The sequence below is a fragment of the Malaya genurostris genome, chromosome 1 (assembly GCF_030247185.1).
Source record: "Malaya genurostris strain Urasoe2022 chromosome 1, Malgen_1.1, whole genome shotgun sequence".
NCBI lineage: Eukaryota > Metazoa > Arthropoda > Insecta > Diptera > Culicidae > Malaya > Malaya genurostris.
The window spans coordinates 7677559-7700071 of NC_080570.1; the positions used below are offsets into that span (position 1 = coordinate 7677559).

The 22513-nt window shown below is 37.2% G+C and overlaps 2 protein-coding genes across 10 annotated transcripts in view; both read left to right on the forward strand.

Annotated features, from left to right (window-relative positions):
* LOC131431200 (cubilin) overlaps positions 1-22513 on the forward strand; it is a 229885-nt gene that overhangs the window by 67371 nt on the left and 140001 nt on the right. The gene's annotated exons all lie outside the window — the stretch shown is intronic.
* The window catches only part of LOC131431249 (uncharacterized), a 54907-nt gene that overhangs the window by 1091 nt on the left and 31303 nt on the right, over positions 1-22513 (forward strand). The window lies entirely within an intron of this gene.

Below are 22513 nucleotides of genomic sequence, written 5' to 3' on the forward strand. Positions count from 1 at the left end.
TACAAACAGGGAGTCGTCAATTTTACGATTCAAATTTTTTGTTTCATTTCGAAGAAGTTTTGAGCATTTCGTGATCGCGTTACAATTAGTTTTAGAAATGGTTCTGAATATAAGATTGCGAACTGTCAACTTACTGGTTTGGATTCTTTCGCGGTTTTTGGTGGTTACTCTCAACTATTGGTTTTTTCTTTATGTTTTGATTTTTTACGTTCGTCTGTTTATTATTAACTATTTACCTTCGATTTACCTACTTTTCAAATCTTTTCTTAAGACTTTCCGTTATGTATTTTTCATTTTCGCTTAGTCTAACCTTCATTTAACAGATAGTTTTAAAACTTTCTACCCTTTCTTTTGAGCGTTATATTTTTCGTTTCTTTATATTATTCTCTTCATTTCTCTTCACATTCCCTCACTTTGTGCTACTTGTTTATCAGTTATAAACTGTAAGTTTAAGTTACATTCCTTTTAAAATTTTCAGTTATTTTCGTTTTTTCTCTCAATCCTCTTATTTTCTCTTTCCATTTTAATTTTTTTAAATACTAGTTTTTCAGTTATAATTTTAAGGTTTCAATTACTTGCATTCCATTCGTAATGTTTGTCTTATTATCTTACGATCTATCATATGTTTTGTTTTTTTTTATCGTTGTCAATCGTTCTTCAAGCTCTTCATTTCGTCTGTTGACCTTTTGTATCTTATATTACTTTTTGATGTATTCTGGTTTCTTTTGAGTTTGAGCTTCTAATATTTTCTTTGTAACTCTAAGTTTTTCCTGCTTAATTTTTGACTTTTTGTTTCAAATGTTTTTGTTTTACTTATTTCTTACGGTACTTTGCCTTCGATTATTCACTTTCGACTTTGTACTTTCGATTTGTGAATCCCATATTTTTTTCGTTTTCTTTTACTTTTTGACACTTTCGACTCCATGTGTTCGATATCTCACATTCAATTAGTTGTTTCCGATTTTTACCATTAATTAAAATTTTCATATTTACGTTTATTGTTTTTTTTTTTCTACATTTGATCGATCAAAGCCGAGATCACTTGGAAGGCTTGATTTGTCCTATTTTGTATCTTTATTATTCTATTGTTTGCTTCGAACGGTTTCGTTTTAATTTCTTTGTTATTTTTTTTGCTCAATTGTGATCTTTCTGAATTCTTTTTTTTTATCTCTCTGAATCTTCACTTCTGATTATATATTTTCGATTTTTTGTATTTAATTCGATTTTTTTTTCAGCTCTACATTCGATTAGGGCTGGTCTGTCACTATTTTCTGTGCTTGTTTTTTTATATGGTCTTATTCAAATTAACAAAGTTATGTTGATTTTTCATGCGAATTTTCAAAGCTATTCAACTTTTTTGTTTGGTCTCGGACTCATAAATTTTTTTCTCGAGAACTTTTTTACTTCCAGTTTCATAACTTTCTTTTCTTTGTTCAGCTTTTTTATTTTTTCCTCTTACGATCATACATTTTGGATTTTATTTTTTCATTCATTTTTGTAATTTCTAACACTTCGTATTTGATTCCTTTTTTTTACACTTACTCTCCACGCTTCACTAGCGATGCTTTATTATTTTTTATTTAAATTAAGAGTATTACCAATTTCCGTTTCATCGGTTTCGATTATACTCTGTTGTTCATTCACTTTGCATTCGTTGCCTTTAATTTTATATTTTTGACGTTTATTTAAAATTTGTTATGAGTTACTTCTTTTAACCAAATAGTTTTTGTTCTTTTCATTTCTAATTACTTTATTAATTACTATAAATGTTTCTTATTTTGTATCCATTCCAACACTTCCATCTCTTTACTTTATGATGCGTAATTTTAGATCTTAATTTTTTCTTCTCTCGTTTTTTTTAGTTTTTGTTTTGAATACTTCATATTTGATTCTTCTTGTGTCAATCTTCACTTTCGACTTTCAATTTTCGTCACTTTTCTCAGCCATTGATTATCTTGTTCCATTTTGCTCAGTATTTCTTATTCTCGACTCATCAATTTCGATTCTGCTCGTTGGTATATTTACTTAGCCGTCGTTGTTTTTCATTCTTTACTTTCGGATGATTTAATTAAAACTTATCAGTATCTTTTTTTGTTCAATGGATTTTCTTTTACTTTTCATTGTACAATTGGTTGAACGATTCTACTTTTAGTTTTCGTTTCATAACTTTTCAATCTTAACTCTGTTTTTTTTTAACTCTAAATAAACATTGTAGGCTTGATACTTGCCTTCCTTCTCTTTGGATGTTACTTTTTATCTCATTTCTTTCGAGTTTTCATTATGAACTTTTTAAATTCGATTCTCTTCTTCTAATTTTTACTTTCGATTTTTTACTGACGATTATGTTTTATTTTTAAATTATTATTATCTATTGTTGTTCAGAATAATCCCCTTTTTCAATCTTTGATTGATTTCTTAATTTTTTGTTTACTTTCGACATAATCGCCATTAGGTTCTCTTAAATATTTACTTATTTTCGATTCATCGATTTCGATTTTTCACTTTTGTCTGTTTCGATTTTGGATTGGTTATCTCTAAGCTTTTACTTTCGATGTTTCACTTAAACCCCTGTTATGCCTTTTGTTCAATGGTCCTTCGTTTATTTCGTTTGTATTTTTCCAATTTGCTTTATTTACTGTGAACGCTTAAGCTTTTATATTTCATTTCATTATTTTCTTCCCTTTACGTAGTTTTAACATATCGCCTCCGATTGAACCTTCTTCGGCTGACTCCTACGATTCTTCTCTTTTGATTTTGTTTAATTATTATTTTCTCTCGTTTCTACTCATCGACTTCGATTCAGTACGTTAGTCAAGAAGTCGTTGACTTTAATTTTTAACTTTTGTCGATTTATTTAAAATTTATTACCTGTGACTTCTTTTGTTTCATGGAGCTTCTTTCACTTATCATTGTCAATTGCTTTAATTACTTACTATGGAGGGTTTTACTCTTAGTTTCCGTGTCCTTACTTTTCAATGTTTTCATTTTTAACGTCTAATCGAACATTCTAGGTTACTTATGTTTTTCCATTGGATATTATTTTTCTCTTTCCATACTTTCGATTTTTATTATGAACTTTTCATATTTGTTTTTTTCTTTCAACTTTGGCTTTCGATTTTTACTGATTATTCTGTATTTTTAGTTGTTACTATTAAATAGTTTTGTTTAGAATAATTTCTTTCCTTTTCTTTCGATATTTTTTGGTTATCTCTATCTTCAACTGATATCCTTATTTTTTTTTTACTTTCGTCATAATCGATTCTAAGTTTTCTTAAATATCGACTAACCGATTTCGCAACTTCACTTTCGCCTGTTTCAAATTTTCATAGGTTATCTCTGAATTTTTACTTTCGACGTCTGAATTAAAACTTATTACCTGTTATGCCTCCTGTCCAATGGTTCTTTATTTATTTTATAATTCCAATTTACTTTACTTACTGTGAACGCTTATACTTTTATTGTTCATTTCATTATTTGCTTTCTTTTACGTAATTTTAATTTATCCCCTCAGATTCTTTATTATTAACTTCGCTTTTGACTCTTTTTCTTTCAACTTCTTTCTCGTGACTTTTCGCTTTTCCACGTTTTATTTTCGTCAATTATTTTCGTTTATTTTTGCACTGGACTTTGAAATGTTTATTTTCGATTCTATATTTTGGACCTCTTATTCCCGACTATTTCACCATCTTTTGTTCGACTCTAGATTTTTGGATCATTATTTTCCACTATTTACCGCATTTAATTTCCAATAAAAAAATTCCAATTTAATAATTTGTTGAATCGAAAATCTGTTGAATTTAAATGCCAAATTTAAACCCTTTTTCCACGAACACTTGGAGTAAAAAAAACCATAAGCTTACACTCTAAAACCAGACCGAGAGAAACACAAAAACCTTCCCAGAAAGCCATTCCTAAGGTGAAAGGAAAAAGCCTGAAAATGTGTGCTAGAAATAATTTTAACCGGAATCTTAAATCCGATCGTAAAACGGAACACCCTGCGGTCGGGGACTTTTTTTGTCACTGAGAACCTATTTGAATGAGTCTGCAGACGATTTTTTCCCTTTCATAGTGAAAGGAAAACTAAAAGGGAAAAATTTTCCCCGAAGCAACCGTCTGTTTCCAAGCAAACCCACCAGCAAACGGTCACTTTGATCCGAATCCGAACTTTAAACTTCCAGACATCAAGCGCAGCGTGTAAACGTCAGCCGGACACAAACACAGGTGTAACTGTGTCTGCACGGACGGACGGACGAAATAAAGGGAGAAACACTCAACGCATGTGGATTTGTGTTATTAACGATTTGTTGGCTGATGGTTATAGCGAACAGACCTGGATTGAAAGAAATACAAACCGAGAAACTCTTTGAAATCGATGGGACCTTCTTTGGCTTTTTGATTGCGGGTTCAGACTAATCGTTTAAATTAATATTTTCCATCTCGTTTTATTTTTCCTCTGCTCGTCTCTACGAATGTGTGCTTGTTTGGTTGTGCCAAATGAGCAATGCGGGTGGAAATTGCTCTCGAAAAACCAATTTATTTCGGCAGCATCATCATCCGCGCGCGCTCAGTCAGGTGGAATGCAGTGATGAAAACTTCAGCTTCTCGATTACCCTGCCGTTAATTTTACGCTGTAGAATGTTCGGAAGAGTATCACAAACACCGGGGGACTCCTTCGGTTTCTCTCGTTCCACTAACTGCATCAAGTTTCCCGGCATCAATGAGCCCCTGATGAATTATGAGGGCTGGGAGAGAGCGAAAAAGAAAACAAGATTCGAATGTTGAAAAAGTATAGTGCACTCAACACGGTTCCTTCTACTGTGAGAAGGGGGGAAGGGAAAGGGCGTTACGGAAATGAAAAACGAACTAACGAATATCGCAATCGATCCGGCTGACTACTTTTTATTCGAAGCTATCGATTTTCAGCGTCGCCTCTCCCGGAGCCGCCATGGCTGGGATCGGACGAAAAACCGCTGTGAAATTGTACTAAATGTCAAGATTCGAAGAGTGTGTGGAAATGATTGAGCGTGTGGAAAAAATATTATGATTTATTTTCGTGAACTATTAGAAGCGTGAGTGGATTGGGGCGTTATGAAATGAAAAAAGAATGAAAGAAATATAGACCGAAATTCACGGGATTGTTGACATATAACCAAAATTGCATGGGGCTCATGTGCCTTCCATGTGACTTGATACGAAACGCAAGTTTAACAGTCGTTTTGAAAAGGAAACTAAAGTTTTAATTTCTTTGATATGATTATTTTTTGATAAAGTCTTGTTACATTTCACAAAAAAATCCTAATCGAATCAACCACGACGATATTCCTTCATTGACTTTTAGCCCTATGATGTTTTTAAGTCATTTTCGTCATGGAACAACTGAACAACCGACAAGCAGACACGAGAACAAGAGGAAACTTCCTAAAAATTCTACTCATTTGTTTGTTGTTATCCTTCCCGAATTCTCATCGTGTAATTCTATTCTTCACTTCTAACTTGGATTCCAACCTTTGAAGCGCAGTTTGCCCGTGAAAATAGCATCAGCCGGTCCCAGCTTTCTTCAGGCTGCTGTGATTGTAAGGATGATACACACCACTCGCACCCCCATCGTCTCAATTTAAACTTTCGCTGAATCTCGAAGGCAAGGCAAGGAACCTGTTTCATGATTTTGAAGACATTTTTCTTTTTTTTTTGCATACTTGTGATGTTTGTGCATTTCATTGTCTATGAAACCGTTCACTGGAAACTACAACTTATTCCATCTTTCTGGCAACTCGTGAATTCAAGACCGAAAAATTTGCAGTTCCCTCGACTGAAGTCCAGATGCAGAAGCGTTCTGCATCAATCGAAACGGGTGGTAGTCGGATGACTCCAAGTCTAGGCATTAAAAAGGACGAGACAACTGTTTTCCAAATGGGCTTTGACTCGAGTTGGAGCGTGGGGCCGAACGATGTCGTGATGAAATGTTACGGATTAAAGATTAATGTTCAAACAATCTTAAGCGGTAACATTTCGAAATTGCGATAAATAATTACAACAGAATTATTTGAATTGAAAACTTAAATTTGTACATTCGATGGTGAAAATAGTAAGCAATAGTAAGTAATATAATTTACCGTGCGTTTTTTTGTTAGGTACACTTAGGCTTTATCACGTACCTCGTTAAAAACCCGTGCCACTTCGGAAATCCTCTTAAAAAAAACCACGGAACTAAAATTTTTTATGCCAAATATCTTAGAAATGAATGAAACGTTGAGATATGGTACAATCTCAAAAAAAAAATCATTTAGGAAATCTCAAAACTCAGACAATGCATGAAACGTCCAACGTCTGGTGTAATCTCAAAAAAAAAAATGAAAGGAATCGATTTTGGAACATAGAAAAACTTTGAGATTTCCGAAATAGAAAATTTTTTTTCTATGCCAAATGTCTTAAAAATGCACGAAACGTCGAGATTTGTTGTGAAGAAAAAAAAATGTTTGGAAAAAATCGAAAATTTCCGAAGTATCAGAGTAGACATGAAAAAAATTCGGAATTTGTTTCATGCAAAACAAGAAAATCGGATAATTTTGAAAATTCGCGTTAAAAAAAACGTTTAACCAAAATTACGTTGAAAAGACCACAATGGGTGTTGGATTTTTAGAATCTTTCAATCAATCGATTATCAGGGTAATTTATCGACTACTCGATTAATTGTTCGAATTTTAATGTTGGATTTTTCAGAAAGAAGGAATCTGGGTGCCGTACGAGTTGAAACCGAGGGACATCGAGCGCCGTCTATTTGTATGTGAGCAACTGCTTCAAAGACAAAATCGTAAGGGGTTTTTACATCGAATCGTAACCGGTGATGAAAAGTGCGTTCGATACGATAATCCTAAACGCAGAAAATCATGGGGGCCAGGACATGCCACTTCGTCGAAGGCAAAACCGAATATCCACGGCGCCAAGGTTATGATTTGTATTTGGTGGGATCAGCTCGGTGTGATTTACTACGAGCTCTTAAAACCGGGTGAAACCATCACAGGAGATCGCTACCGAACGCAACTGATGCGCCTTAGTCGCGCGCTAAAAGAAAAGCGGCCACAATCTCAAGACAAGACATGACAAAGTCATTCTCCAACACGACAATGCTCGGCCTCACGTCGCAAAAGTGGTCAAAAAGTACGATGAAATGTCTTACCCCACCCGCCGTATTACCCAGATGTTGCCCCTTCTGACTTCCTCCTATTCCGTTCGATGGCACACGGCCTGGCAGATCGACATTTTCAATCCTTCGACGAGTGGGAAAAATGGATTGCTTCATGGATAGCGTCAAAAGAGGACTCCTTTTTTCGAACCGGGATCCGAAAATTGCCGGAAAGATGTGAGAAAGGTTGTACACCTGATACAAACCCAAAAAATTGTCTAAATTAAGATTGAAGATCGGATGTTTTATGATCGCAATAAACTTGAATGTCAAGGATGCTAAAAATATCAAATGATTAAATATTACTAAAAGTGTAGAAAGAATTCTAGTTCCAATTTATCGTTTTTTTATTATATACGATTCCTAATTCATTATTCAAGATAAAATATTCTCGTGATTGAAATATGCGAAGTATACGAAAATGCCCGACCTGTAAGCAATAATACAATTTTCAAAATTAATGATTATAGATTCTTTATTTTGGATTCAAAATCCAAGATAAAATTAATCGAACCCAAATTATCAATAAAATGATAAAGATCGAAAACGTTGAAAAAATTAAACTTTCAAATGAAAAAAAAACATTCATGAGTTTTTGAATTACGACTCTGAGCTCAAGAACAAACATTTTTATGATAGAAGAAGATGAAACCAGAAATACCGTTCTTCTGGGTTGGCGACTCAATGCACAGGACACTGGTCTCACAAGCCAGTTGTCGTATGTTCGAGCTCCGACCTGGAAGGATTCTTAGTGTCAATAGAATCGTAACACTAGCCATGCAATGGTTCCGTACGCTACGCATTAGCTGCAAAATCTGTTGGAACAGAAATGTACAAGTCCTCGCAAAAGAAATGAAATATCTACCGTTTCTCATTAGAAATACCAGCAATAATAGCATTGTACAAACTTCAAGATACTAACGGGTGTTTTTTGAAGATTTGTTTTTTCAATATGAATTACTCTATTGCCTGAAAGTTATTTTGACAGTGTAAAGTGACGTCTCTACTCAGTATTGTTTGGCAAATCATCATGAATAGTTTAACTCCAGAACAATGCTTCCAAATCGTGGAAATTTATTTTCCATATCAGTGTTCAATTAAAGCTTTCTATAGCGCAAATTTTTCCTTGGTTGAATGGTTGAATATTGCTGGTATTTGGAGAAAGATAATCCACACGCTGTTAGAGAATTACCGATGCATCCCGATAAGTAAGGAGTGTATCGATAAGTAGTTAGCAACATTCAAACAGTTATTACTCTGAAATGGCTTAATTTTTTGCAGCGTGTTATGCGGTGACATGTTTGTTTACATGTCAATAACAGCTGCGCAATCGATTGGTTTCGGTACGGTTTATCGTTTCAATGATGAGTCGAATTGATCCGGAAACGCGAAAGAACATTCTGCACACTTGGTGCTCAGAAAGTGGTGGCACGTACAACGAAATTGCAAAACGGGTGAAAGTGCACCACACCAGTGTCAAAAATATTATCGAGAAGTTCGGTAAGACCCTTTCCATGAAAGATTTGCCCCGATCCGGTAGGAAAACGGGTCCCAGCCAGCCTGGCCGGGACTTAAAAGTGGTTGAGTACATCAGGAAAAACCCATCGGCGTCGACGCGGGATTTGGCCAAGCAGTTCAACACCAGCATCGGGATGATTCAACGGATCAAAGTTCGGAACTCCCTGAAAACGTACAAGAAACAGAAGGTGCCGAAAAAGTCCTTGGTACAGCAAGTTCAGGCCAAAACAAGTGCGCGAAAACGGTATAATCGAATTCTACAGAATAAAGACGGATGCATCCTGATCGACGACGAAACCTACGCCAAGGAAGACTCTCGAGCGCTGCCCAGACCGCAATATTATACGAAATCGGTGTACCAGGACCTGGACGACGCTGACATCACGGTGGCGATGGAAAAGTTTGGATAGAAGGTGTTGGTCTGGCAAGCAATTTGTACCTGTGGTTTGCGGTCGTCGATTTTCTTCACGACGGGCACAATTAACGCCAAGGTGTACGAGGAAGAATGTTAGAAGAAGAGAATGCTGCCACTGTACAGAAGGCATAAGGCTCCTCCTCTTTTCTGGCCGGATTTGGCTTCAGCTCACTACGCCAACTCCGTTCTACAGTGGTTGTCAAACAATAATGTACAATTCGTGGAAAAGGACATCAACCCACCGAACTGCCAGGATCTTCGGCCAATTGAAAGGTATTGGGCAATTGTCAAGCGGCACTTTCGGAAGGAAGGTACAGTGTCGCAAAACATGCAGGAGTTAAAAAAAACTGGACAGCTGCCACCAGTAACTGTGCAGATTTTAATGAAGAATGTCAAGTTCAAAGTGCGAGCGTTTCACAGAAACTAGGATTTTCTTCAATATAATCAGTGAAATGCATAAAAATGTAATTTTTCTACAATATATCGAAAACTGATGTCAAAATAAGTTTTTTTTTCGCTTTTTTATCCAATCATCAATGTTGCTAACTACTTTTCGATACACTCCTTACACTGTTTTGTACAATCTATGGGCTGGTGGAACCATCGGTCCTTTTTACTTTTTCTTCCGTTACAGTGTATGGAAATCGATACAGAACCATGATCAATGAATTTTTGTTGCCAAATCTTTCAAGATACGGGTGTGGATGAACTGTAGTTTTAACAGGATGGTGCCGCCTGTCATACTGCGGGCGAAACGACTTTTCTGTGAAAAGGTCCAGGAATTTTCATTCCATTTACTATAACTAAGCACCTTGCGTTTTCTTCTGATAGAGCTTCGATGGAAACGCATGAAGCAGGTGCAGGTTTGACTGTAGCGTGTCTGGTTGGGAAACAGAACCGGTCTCATTCAGTGCACTGTCAAATGTGGATGTCTTAAGGTGCTTCTCAGAGTGGAGTTTTGGTTGCTGGAAGTGAAACCTGTCACACCAGGTATCAATGTATCAAAAACATTCAAAATTTTCGAACAAAGTCTTATGTAGTTAAGTAAGCTACACGATAAACTGGAAATGAAATTCAATGTAGTACTGTTAATGCAAACATAATTTAGAATTTGATTAGATTTACTGAAAAATACGAGCAAATCACCGTCTTGGTAATCTTATTTACCCATAAATGGGGAAAAAATATCACAATAACTTACCTTACCTTCTGAGTTCTTTTTAAACAGATATGGATTGAAGAGATCACTGAGAATATTATTTGCTCTTATTTTTCTATACATTTTTTTTAACTTCCCCAAATTTCTATACTAACTCTCTGAGTACTACCTAAGTATTTATTTCTAGATGCATCTAGTTTACCGTGTATGCTGACAACCTCACCGGAAGGCTGTCTCGCGTCTCAATAGTCGTGATGACATCACGATTCACTAATTGAGTGAATCAAACTGTATAAAATTGGTTTGATTGCATTTTCATAGGGTTTGACTAGAGTTTGAACATATGACCGAGCGTTGTCATGATGAAACATTACGGAATCGTGCTCTAATAAGTCCATCCTAAAATTTTCAACTTCAATGCGAACGAAGCAGACATCAGATGAGAAATTGCAATCATCGAAATCGATATCGAACGTTTTGAGACAACCAATTTACTTTCCCGTACAGGATTCCAGTTTTCGGCCGCCCATGAAGCAACCACTCCGTAGACTGCTACAAATGAAAGTAGACTTGGCATGGATAAATGAAACCTCTGTACTGAATCGCTCTATGAATATTTTAATTATCTCTTCCACTGTTCGGACGTCAGTAGTTTCAACGTGTGCCGGTCCCGAGTTTTCCCCAGAGAAAGTTCGAGTTTCGTGCTTGTACTTCTTGAGGTTGGCTGGCCACATCATAATTACGATAAGTGGATCAAGTCGTTCGGGAGCGAGGCCGAAATTGATTTTTATTAGTTCTTTACGGGTACACCGGCGTAGTGACTTGACTCCTTGCTGGTTGGCTGACTGCCTGGTGAAATTCGGGTTCACTTTCGCCTCTTGGTTAGCAGGTGACTGATACCGATAAGGAAAGCAGAAGCCTCGAAATGATGATTGAGAAAATAGCGGCCGTTTTGTTCCTATCTCTTCTGTCGGGGTGTCAAACAATTTAATTTTGCATGAATCCTTGGAAATGTAAATTGTGGGAGTATGTGAGCTTCGCTGGTTTCAGCTCCGAATTATTAAGCATATAGAAAATTTAGCAAATGTGTGCGGTTAAATATTCTTTTCGAAATTATCATCCCGGATCTTCAAAATTGTCATGGCTCCAACCCAACCATTTTTCCATTCTGCAAAGCTCAAAAGAAACCCTTCTAAAGGATTTCTTTCCTTCAACTCAACATTTTTCATTTTTCGAGCGAAGGGAACTTCTGAAATTTGTTCCTCGCAACAATCCCTCGATATTATTTTTCTAGTTGCTTTGACTTTTAAGCCAAAACAATTCCATGGATGCGGATGAAAGGTGAAGCTTGTGGTAGCAAACTCGTCCTGAATGGCGAAAGGAAAGTTAAACTTCCTTGAATCGAAGGAAAACGTTTAGTTTTCCTACCTCCTTCACCTAGGAACAATTTGGAACGATTCGTTTGTAGGAGGGTGAGTGAGTTAAACACAGCCAGTTTCTGAATAATAATGTCTGTAGAAATTTACCTTACAGAGTAGGTGGGACCAATTTCTGTGTTCGGTGTAAAAACGAAAGATTTGATTCAATGTTGCTTCATTAAAGTCATGCTCCGCTTTGATCGTTGTCATCATCTTGGATGGTACAGCGGAACACCTGCTAGACTTAACAGTTGAATTATTGATTTTAAGTTCTTTGAAACTGTTCCTCATTGTTTGTCATCGTTCTATTACTTTCAATTTATTTTAGTTTCTTCGCATTGTTGTCATTCAGTTTTTCCTTTGTTTTTTTCTCGTTATTTAACTTTCTTTTTTGTTACGATATTCTTATGTTCTCTTTTTTATCTCTCCGTTATTTTGTTTATTTTTCAATCATCCATCCTTCCGACTCCCAGTGTTTTTGTATTGCAGATTTTTATTGTTTTAATTTTACGCTTCAGGATACCCTTTGTGTTGATTTCACTACTTCAATTATCTTTCTGATTTTTCGACTTTGTTATTGCACTTCCGTCTTTTCTTTAGGTCACTCTTCGTTTTTCATTTGTTCATGGTTTGACCTTAATATTTTCATCGTTTTTACGATTTTGTTCTATACTTTCGAGATCGGAAAACGTCTCTGTGCACATCTTTAAAAACAATTTCCAACGGCTCAATTTTCTTGAAAATGGCTGAACCGATTTTAACTAGTTTAGACTCGTTTGACTATTGGGTTATTGCTCAAATTTAAAGTTCGAATGACTTTCACGCACTTTTTCTTACTGTGCCATCAGCTTAACCGATTCCAACAAGCTCAGGTTCATTTGAAAGCTTCTGTTCGGTTATTGATCAAGTTTGAAGACCAAATTGCGGGCACTTTTGGTTCCGGAGATATAGTGGTATAAGTGACGTAAACGACAAAACTCATCATGGCTCTATTTTTTCGGATACGGCTGAACCGATTTCAATTTTTTTAGGATCGTTCGTGACTAATAATGGGGTTGTGAATCTAGTTCAAAGGTCAAACTACTGATTCTAGCGGTTTCGGAGATATAATCGTATAAGTGACGTAACCGACAAATCCATTGTTTTTTTTTCTATCTGCACAATTATTTCAGAAAGTGACCAATACATTTGGTTTGAGGAATGTTACCGAATATGTCACATATGCGCTCAAGCATGTTTTTGTGAAAATGGGCTCAAATTCGTGTCAGAAGTTATAAATTAAATTAAAAAATGCAAAAAAGTATGATAATGGGATTGTGTGAACAAAAAGAGAAAGGCATTATCCAACCACTAGGTGGATGAGTGTACAGAACCAGTGCATAGCTGGTGCTACGATTCTGCTGACACTACGAATCCTTCCAGGTCGGGGCTCGAACATACGACAACTGATAGTTTTAGTCTCAAAACCAACGTTTGTGGACATTTATACATTGAAATTACTCTACTATTTATGCCACGCATTGTATGGAACCCTTGCACATCGGTATACGAAGAACGCATTGAATAAGTCCAAAAACAATTTCTACTCTAGTTCGCTTCGTATCAGCGAGTGTTCACGAGTGAACGACAGCTCGTGAATAAGTCTAACTGCGACTGAAAATATATGTCCTCTTGACATTTCACTAGATAAAATAGCTTGCAGTCGTCTGCGAAGGATAGTTTGTGGCATTTCAATATGAAGTTGAGATCATTGAGATAGAGTAAAAATAAAAATGGTCCTAGGTGGCTGCCTTGAGGGACTCTAGGAGTTAATGAAGTCTCCGATTTTCACTGACATTTCGCGACCAATTAGATATGAATGGAGTCAAATTAGCAACGCTCCACTAAATCCTGAAGTCTATTGAGTAATAATACCTTAAAACTTGATCGTTGGTCACATTTCGGAAAAAAAGTTGAACAAAAAAAACGCGATTTGTCGGTTACGTTTTTTATGCGATTAAATCATCGGAACCGGAAGTATCTGCAAGTTGATCTTCGAACTTGATGAAAGTAGTAGCTTTCAATCGAACCTTGAATCTCTAAAAAAAATAGCAAATTGCGACAAATATCGTATTTTCGGTTACGTCTCTTATATCATTATATCTCTTAAGCCGCAAGTAACAACCATTTCAACTTGGAACTTGACTCACATCTCAAGATTAGCTTTCAAACGGGCCTACGTTTGTGAAAATCGCAATCTCAACAAAACTGAGCGAGGAGAAAAAATTGAGTTTTGTCGATTGTGCCACTGTTTTCGACAGATCACGCGTGAATCGTGTCTTGTGTCATTGTCAAATTTGTTTGTATACTCGTTTGGTCTATAACTTAATCGTAAATGGAAGCTGGTAAAGTTGGAGGAAGAACCATTTTTTCATCGAAAAACTCGATTCTGGTTGCATGAACAAGCAAAATTGCTGCATCTTTCAAACGAGCCTAGGTTTCTTAAAATCGGTACAGCCATCTCTAAGAAAATTGTGAGGAGAAAAAAACGTACTGTCGGTTACGCCGCTTTTGCCATTATATCTCCGAAACCGGAGAAAACAATTACTTAATCTTCTTAATTTTTTATTTAGGCCTATTAAAATCGTTTTATCGGTTACGTCACTTATCACATTATATCTCCTGAACCAAAAAATACAATTACTTAATCTTCGAATTTAATTCAAAACTCAAAAGTAGCTTTCAAACGCGTCAAGGCTTATTAAAATCGGTTTTGCCGTATCTGAGAAAATTGTGCGGAGAGAAAAAAAAAGCGTTTTATCGGTTACGTCACTTATGGCATTATATATCCGGAACCGAAAGTGACAGCCAATTAATCTTTGGCCTCAATCCACTTCTCAAGATTAGCTTTCAAACGGATCTACGTTTGTGAAAATTGCAATCTCGGAAGAAACTGAGCGAGGAGAAAAATACGAGTTTTGTCGATTGTGTCACTTATAACATCATATCTCTGGAACCGAAAGTGGCAGCCTATCAATCTTCAAACTTGATTTACAACCCAAAAGTAGCTCGAAAACGAACCCAGGCTTATTAAAACCAGTTTAGCCGTGTGCGAAAAAATCATTTTGTCGGTTACGCCACTTAATAGTCAAATAATTCTTCGAACTTAACTCACATATTAAGATTAGCTTTCAAACGGGCCTACGCTCCTGAAAATCGCAGCGAGGAAAAAAAATTAGTTTTGTCGATTGTGTCACTTATGCCATTATGTCTCCGGAACCCAAACGTAACTCGATTCACAACCCAAAATTAGTCCGAAAACAAGCCCAAGCTTGTTAAAATTGGTATAGCCGCTTACGAAAAAATTGTGCAGATAGAAAAAAGCGTTTTGTCGGTTACGTCACTTGTGACATTATATCTCCGGAACCGTGAAAGACAGTTTAGTATTTTTTGAAAGATGGTCTCGATAAACTTTGAATGAATAAAGTATGCAAGTGGCTTTTTGTAAAGAAGTCTACATGTTCGGAAAGTTTTTTTTTAAGATCCGAGAGGGTCCAAATTCGATTTAGTGCAAAATTTGTCAGAGTTTAAAACCTCTGTAATAGCATCGCATTTTGCCTATTTTGACATTCGAATATTTAACTGTTAAAGGTTTTAAATAAGCTTAAAAAATTAAATCTTGAATCTCACGTGAATTTTGAGTGTTGCTTCGTAAAGACGCAATGTCTTTGACTAACGAGCGTCATATTTCACGTTGCTTCCGGAACTACTACCGATGTGAACTGCGGCAAAAAATTGCAAGTGGGAAATTGAATTGCCACTGCTCTGATTTCTGTCCGGTCAGCATCCCGCGAGGCTAATCTAAGCTCCTCGCTCTCATAAATATGTAATAAAATCTAGCCTTATTAAATATTAAATCTTCATCTTACTTTCCGCGTCGTCACTGAATCTGGGAATGCACGCACCGAACCACTTGAACCTCCTCCGGTCGGATGCTGCGGAGACTGAAATACAAAGACGCCTCCCACAAACCCCAGACACCGGATTTGAGTTCGTGGGAGGCCATGGGGAAATGATCAAATTACTTGAAAATCAATTTTTCCGCAAAATAAAACTAATATTCCAAATTGCTTTGGGTGCCTCACTAAGAATGTGCCGCCCCTCGTTTTGATTCCCGGAACGTATGGAGCCGATGTACGCAAACAACGCCCGCCGCCACACAAATGATCACGTTTTCCCTCTATTTCGACCACCCACCAACGTTTTTTTTTGTTTGTTTGTTCGATGAGTTCCTTTTTTTTGTTCCATAGTCCACATCGTGGGACGTAGCACGATCTCATGTTCGTACATCTTGGTCACTCGGACAGTGAGCGAAGGGTTCCCTAATGAAACGGTAGTTGGTTTGAATGGTGGTTACGCTCCACTTGGAATAGAAGTACCAAAAACATTCGAGATGGAATAGAGCAATGCTGCGAGGCCATACTCTCTGTTCATACGACGATGGAGATTTATTGGTGGGAAATTAAATTTACTTCCAAGATTCATCCAATCGTCGGGTCTTACATTTCAATTAAAATGGATCAAATAAACAGAGATTCGCTGTGCAGTTAATTGACGAAGATGTTTCGCAGCTGACGATTCACACACTCGAATGACGTCATCAATTGATTTCTTTGAAGTTTGAGCTGCTAATTGGTTTGACTCATCGAATTTAAAAAGCAACAACAAGGAAGCCATTTAAGTCCGCTGATATTATCAATGTTACTCAATAACATTCACTTTGTTTATCCCGCCTATCGCAACGCAATATTTCAAGTATGAAAAAAAAACAAACTCTTCCGCCACTGGTTTATTTTTCCATTCCACTGTCTCTGTTGGCTAAATATTGATACAGAAAAATGCCTAAATTCCCACATGCGCTTCCCAACCCCTTTGATCGAAAAACCCGAACAAGATTGAATCCAATTGAACTGCTTTGAATGATGAACCATTTGAGTAATGGGACTCGATGGAAAAAACGACCGGAATGTCACGAACCGTCATCGCATATTCTCGCCCATACACACATGAAATTCGCAATCGCAGGCATTGTTTTTTTTGCTCCGCTCAAACTCGAGGTCTCGTCGTTGGGTTTCTTTTTCTCTCTCTCTCTACTCTTAGTTTGGTCATATTTCGTTGGAGTGTGTCACAACGAGAAAAGTTTTTTTTCGTTCCTTCCTTCCGTCCTACCAGAAACAAACCGGACTCAATCGGGTATGGCAATTTAATGATGCCGAATAAATCTTGAATATGATTTCATTTCCGAAAGAGAACCTCTTGGCGAAACTATATTGTGAAAGATATCACCACCTCTTCTTGGAGAAGTTGATGGGTGTGGGTGTGTGCGTGTGTCTGCATCGAATAGTCCGACAAACTTTCCCCATTTTCCCTAACCAAAGTAATATTCAAGTAGTCACTTTTCACGTGAATCCAGATTTTCGTTCGTAGATTGGAGAATAATGAGGACTATTTGTTTGTATGTTTTGAATTTAGAGTAAATATATATTAAGCATATAATTTTTGAAGTTTGAAAAAAATTTACAAAATTTACAATTTCGTCTTCTTTTTGGGACTTCGTAGTGCCGTAATTGAAATTATTTACATGTATTAGAAAATTTTTAGAGTTGCTTTCATACTTTTCTAATTTTCTGAATTTTTGAATTGACTAACATGTGATATAATTTGGATTTTGCTTTGTACATTTTATAAGTTTCATAAACTGTGTGGTTCTTAATAACTTGATAGCTTTTTATAAGACGTATCCGGAAATAATTATTATAACATTGTCGGTCAGTGATCTGAGTTAACATAAGAATTTCTAGAATAAGGTAAGAATATGGTTTGGCTGTCAATTCAATGATAATTTCTACACTGCGAGGGATAGGGAAAGCCGTAGTATAATTTGAAAAAGTATAAGATATAAAAAGTTCAAAATGTATCTCATACGGCAAGCCATCTGTACATGCTGTAAAATTTACTCAACCATCAACAACACTGGAATCTATATCAAAGAGTGCTTTCAGAAACACCTGTTGTCACTTCAAAAGCAGCATTCTGAAAACTTTCTGGTTTTGGCGAGATTTGGCATTATGTCACTACTCAAAAGTGTCGGAGGAATGGAGAATTGTTGGACTATAATGAAGGCTGATTGTCGGAAAGTGTGAGAAGAGTTAAAATCGGTTCAAAACTTCAAGTAGAATTGGATAAAAGCTTACGAAACCAATTTTAAAACAAAGTTTTTCTGAAATTGCAATTTTGATAGCGTATTCGTTCAGTGGAACGCGGATAAATAGAAAAGTGTGTAATGTCAAACATAACCAACCATATGATACGAATAAAAGTTCTTCTTAATCTGGATTCTGGACACGAGCTCTGGAACTGCGTTCTAGACCGGGATTCTGGACCTGTGTTCTGAACCTGGACCATTCCGAACCTGAATTATGGAACTGAATTTTGGCTCTGAGTTTTGGACGGAGACCTGAATCCCTATTCCAACTAAATTCAGAAACTCTGAAACTGAATTCTGAACCTGGATTCTGGGCAAGAATTCTGGAACTGGATTTAGACCTGAAACATGGAACTGAATTCTAGACCTCATTTCTGGAATGGAATTCAGGATCTGGATCCGGAATTCTGGCCCTGATTTTTGGATCTGGACCTGAATTCTTGATCCAATTACTTGGTTTTAATTTTAATTTTAATTTTGATTTCTGGGTCTGGATTCGGAACATGAATTTTGTAGCTGAATTATAAACGTGATCTCAGAAACCGATTTCTGGATCAGAACACTGGACCTGAGTTCAAGACTTGCACTCAGAATCTGAGCTCTGATCCTGAATTCTGAACTCGAATGCTGAACCTGATTTCTTGATCGAAATTCTGAACCTAAACGCTTGACCTGTATTTTGGAGTTGGATTTCAAACCTAAATTTCGGTGCTGATTTCTGAACCTGGATTCCGGAACTGAAACTCTAGACTTAAATCTTGAACCAGGACCTGGATTCTGAACTTGAGTTTTGATCCTGAATTATGTACCTGGGCAGTGTTCGTGAATGCTGGACCCGGACTCTGACCATGTATTTCGGAGCTGGATTAAAAACCTGAATGCTGGACCCGGATTCTGCACTAAAGTCCTAAAGTAGGATCCGAATCCAGGACTTGAATTCTGGAACAGAATTCTGAACATGATTTCTAGAACTGAATTGGATTCTGAAATTCCGAGACAGATTTCTGGATTTGGATTCGGAAACCGAGTTCTGGACCAAAACTCTTTACCAAAGTTCAAGATTGCATTCAGTATCTGAGCTGTGTACCTGAACCCTGAACTCGAGTTCTGAACCTGATTTGTTGATCGAAATTCTACAGCTCGATTCTGAACCCAAATTCTTGACCTAAATTTTGAAGTTTGATTCTAAATGTTAATATTGGTACTGAATTCTAAATCTGGATTCCGGAGCTAAAGCTCTAGACTTGATTGTTTAACCAGGACCTGAATTCTGATCTTGAGTTCTGAACCTGAATTATGTACCTGAGCTCTGTTCGTGACCCGGACTCTGAACACGTATTCCGGAGCTGGATCCAAAGCCTTAATTCAGGATGCGAATAAAGCACTTGAATTCTGGAACTGTATTCTGAGCGTGATTTCTGGAAATAAATTGGATTCTGATATTCCGGGACAGATTTCTGGATCTGGATTCGGAACATGGATTTTGTAGCTGAATTAAGGCACTTGATTCCGAACCCGAGTTCTGGACCAGAACTCTGTACCTGAGTTCAAGACTTGCATTCAGAATCTGAGCTGGGAACCAGTCTGCAGTGAAATTTTAAAGTAGGATCCTAATCCAGAATATGAATTTTGGAACTGAATTCTGAACATGATTTCGGAAACTGAATTCAGAATCTGAATCTGATTTTTAGACCAGAATCTTGAACCTGAACTCTTAATTCTGGATTCTGACACTGCATTTCTCACTTTGATCTCGGTCCTGGATTCTGAAAATTGAGACAGAACCAAAATTCTGGAAACGAATTCCAAATATAAATTATGGACAGGAATTCTGGACGTAGATTTTTGAATTTCAATGCTGAATAACATAAATCCGGAACTGGATTCTACACATGAATCTTGACCCAGGACCTAGATTCTAGACTTGTATTTTGGATCTGGACCTGAATTGTAGATCTTGTATTTTGGATCTGGACCTGAATTGTAGATCTGAGCTCTCAACCTGAATTCTGGATGTTGTACATGGATTCTGCACCTGGATTTCGGAGCTGGATTTTTTTTTCTGCGCCAGTATCCTGAAGTAGGATCTGAATTTGGAATCATTACCTAAATTCAGAACATGAATTCAAAAGTTGAATTCTGAACCGGAATCCTTAATTCTGGATTCTGGAATAGGATTCTTAACCTGACGGACTAGGACTTAGGACTGAATTATGAGCTTAAATCTCGGACCTGGATTCTGGAACCGAATTCTGAAGATGAATTCTTGACAGAAATTCTGGACCTAGATTTCGGAGTTGGATTCTAAACCTGAATTTTACGGCTGAATTCTGAACTTGAGTTTAGAATCTGGATTCTGGACCAGAAATTGGGATCACAGACAGAATTCTGGAGCTTAATTCTGAATCTGAATTCAGGTATTGGATTCTGGGTCTAGATTATATATGTAAAACTGGATTCTAGATCCCGATTCATGTTCGTCGTGATCTGATGTAATCTATAAATATTATTTTCGGAAAAAAGACGAAAATTTCAGAGAGTGTCAGAAAATTTCAGAAAGAGTCAGAGAGTTAACTTAAAAAAAATCGGGATAACACTAGATCTCAACGTTTTATGTATTTCTAAGACTAAACAAAAAAACCGGATAACTTGGAAAACTCGCGTTAAAAAACCGCAATAGTTCGGAAATCTGGAAACCGCGTAAAAAAAAGTTTTTACTTTTTATACCTACCCAGCAGGAAACGCAGTGCCATAGAAGTTATTAATTTTGTTCCCGGTATTCTTAATAGCGTGCGAGCATTACGTATGCGACTACATAAGGCGATTCCATCTTACGTTGTATTTGGTCAGGACGGGAGACATCCTTGTAAATCTCTGGTAGCCTACGATAATCAGCTGATTACATGTTGTTTTTTTTTTGGAATGATGGTTAAAAATAGAATCTCCCTTCCCCCATGCAGAAGGGTGAAAACGAGATCCAATAAAAAAAGTTTTTTTTTCAACTATTAAAAAATGGCTTAATCGGCCTCGTGAAGCAGGTACGCATAAAAACTTTCATGGCAATAACAAACATGAATCGGTAACTTCAATACAAATTCTATTCCATGATTTTATCGTGACATCTGTGGCAGTGTCTGACGAGTCATCGTTCATCCATTAAGTAGGTGAACCATAAATGTTTGCGTGATTTTTGGATGAGATTTGAGGAAAAGTGAAGCTTCAACGTGTTCCCAAAGAGAGCAGGGCTTCTCGAAGCGCCTCTGTAGGTGACTTTTCAAAGCGACAGTTGAATTTCTTACTCACATTGAAAACTCTACACATCTGTTCTCTGTGGTATTTCCAATTGCAGCGCAACCCCTGATACGGACAGGTTTACAAGCCTATACATTATGGAAATTTCTTGGCGCACTCAATCATAAGAAGCCTTTTTGGTAGAACTTTGCTGGCAGTTCAGTTCGACTGCTCGAAAAAAAAATCTATCATGGCAACAAGCAAGGTAAAGTGGGTTCACAGTATCAAGAACATCCAGCCACCGTCAGCCGAAAGCTGAAGTTTCATTATCCGCTTCACCCCCGACAGGATGAGGGAATTCGAAAAGAAGCAAAAGAGAGAAATCTGCGAAAACTGATGGAAAGTGGTGTGGTTTGAGTATTTTACTCCTTCTTTCCGAGCTGTTGGATCGTGCAGTGGGTGAAGTATTTTTTTTTCTTATATTTTTTACTCTGCGACGCTGTGCTCAGGATAATAACTACGGGCCCAGTGCGGAGTGCATGTGTCCTTAGAGAGATGAGAGATGTAAAGCTGCCTGTTAGCGTACATCACACAAAACAAGCAACCCCCGAACCAACCAACCAAACCCAACCACTCACCGCCACTCATTTAGCGATGTAAACTCGCCCGTTGACGGAAGAGACTACACCCACCCGGGACTCGTCACGTCACGTGGATGTAATCGGGTGTGTGTGTGTGTGTGTGTGTTCGTTTGTGTGTACGTGCATGGATGTGCGAATTTCCGTGTATGTTGCTACGGTATTTCCGGAAACATGGACGCTGTGAATGGATGGGATATTGCTTGCGTTGTTTTTTTTCTCTCTGTCTCTACCATTGTTTCTGATTCGCTACAGTAACGGCCATGAAAGAAGAAACTATCTTCAAAATTCAAAACTAGTCTGGGCAAATGATATAAATTCGATTCCACGAAAAGTACATTTTGGGTATCAAAGCTCATAATTTTGTGTTGGTAATTTCCGCTTACAAACTGGGAAGCAGAACCGTACCTAGTGGCAAATCTGTTCCGACTAACTGGTTAGTCAGTTAGGTTCAGATCGTTGTCACGTGACTGGACGTGACGGCCAACAAAATAGCGCTATCACTTATCGAATGACGACACCGATAAGTAGAACGGAAGTAGCGAGCATTTTCTGCGCTCGAGACACGTACCCACTCTGAAAGTTCTTCTTTTTTCTGTATCCTGATCCTGGCATCGAGAGTTTGTTTTTCCTTTCTTTGGTGGTACTGAAAAAGGAGGCCTCGACGCGTGCGAGGGTGATCAGGGTATCGATTTCCTGGAGGTTCA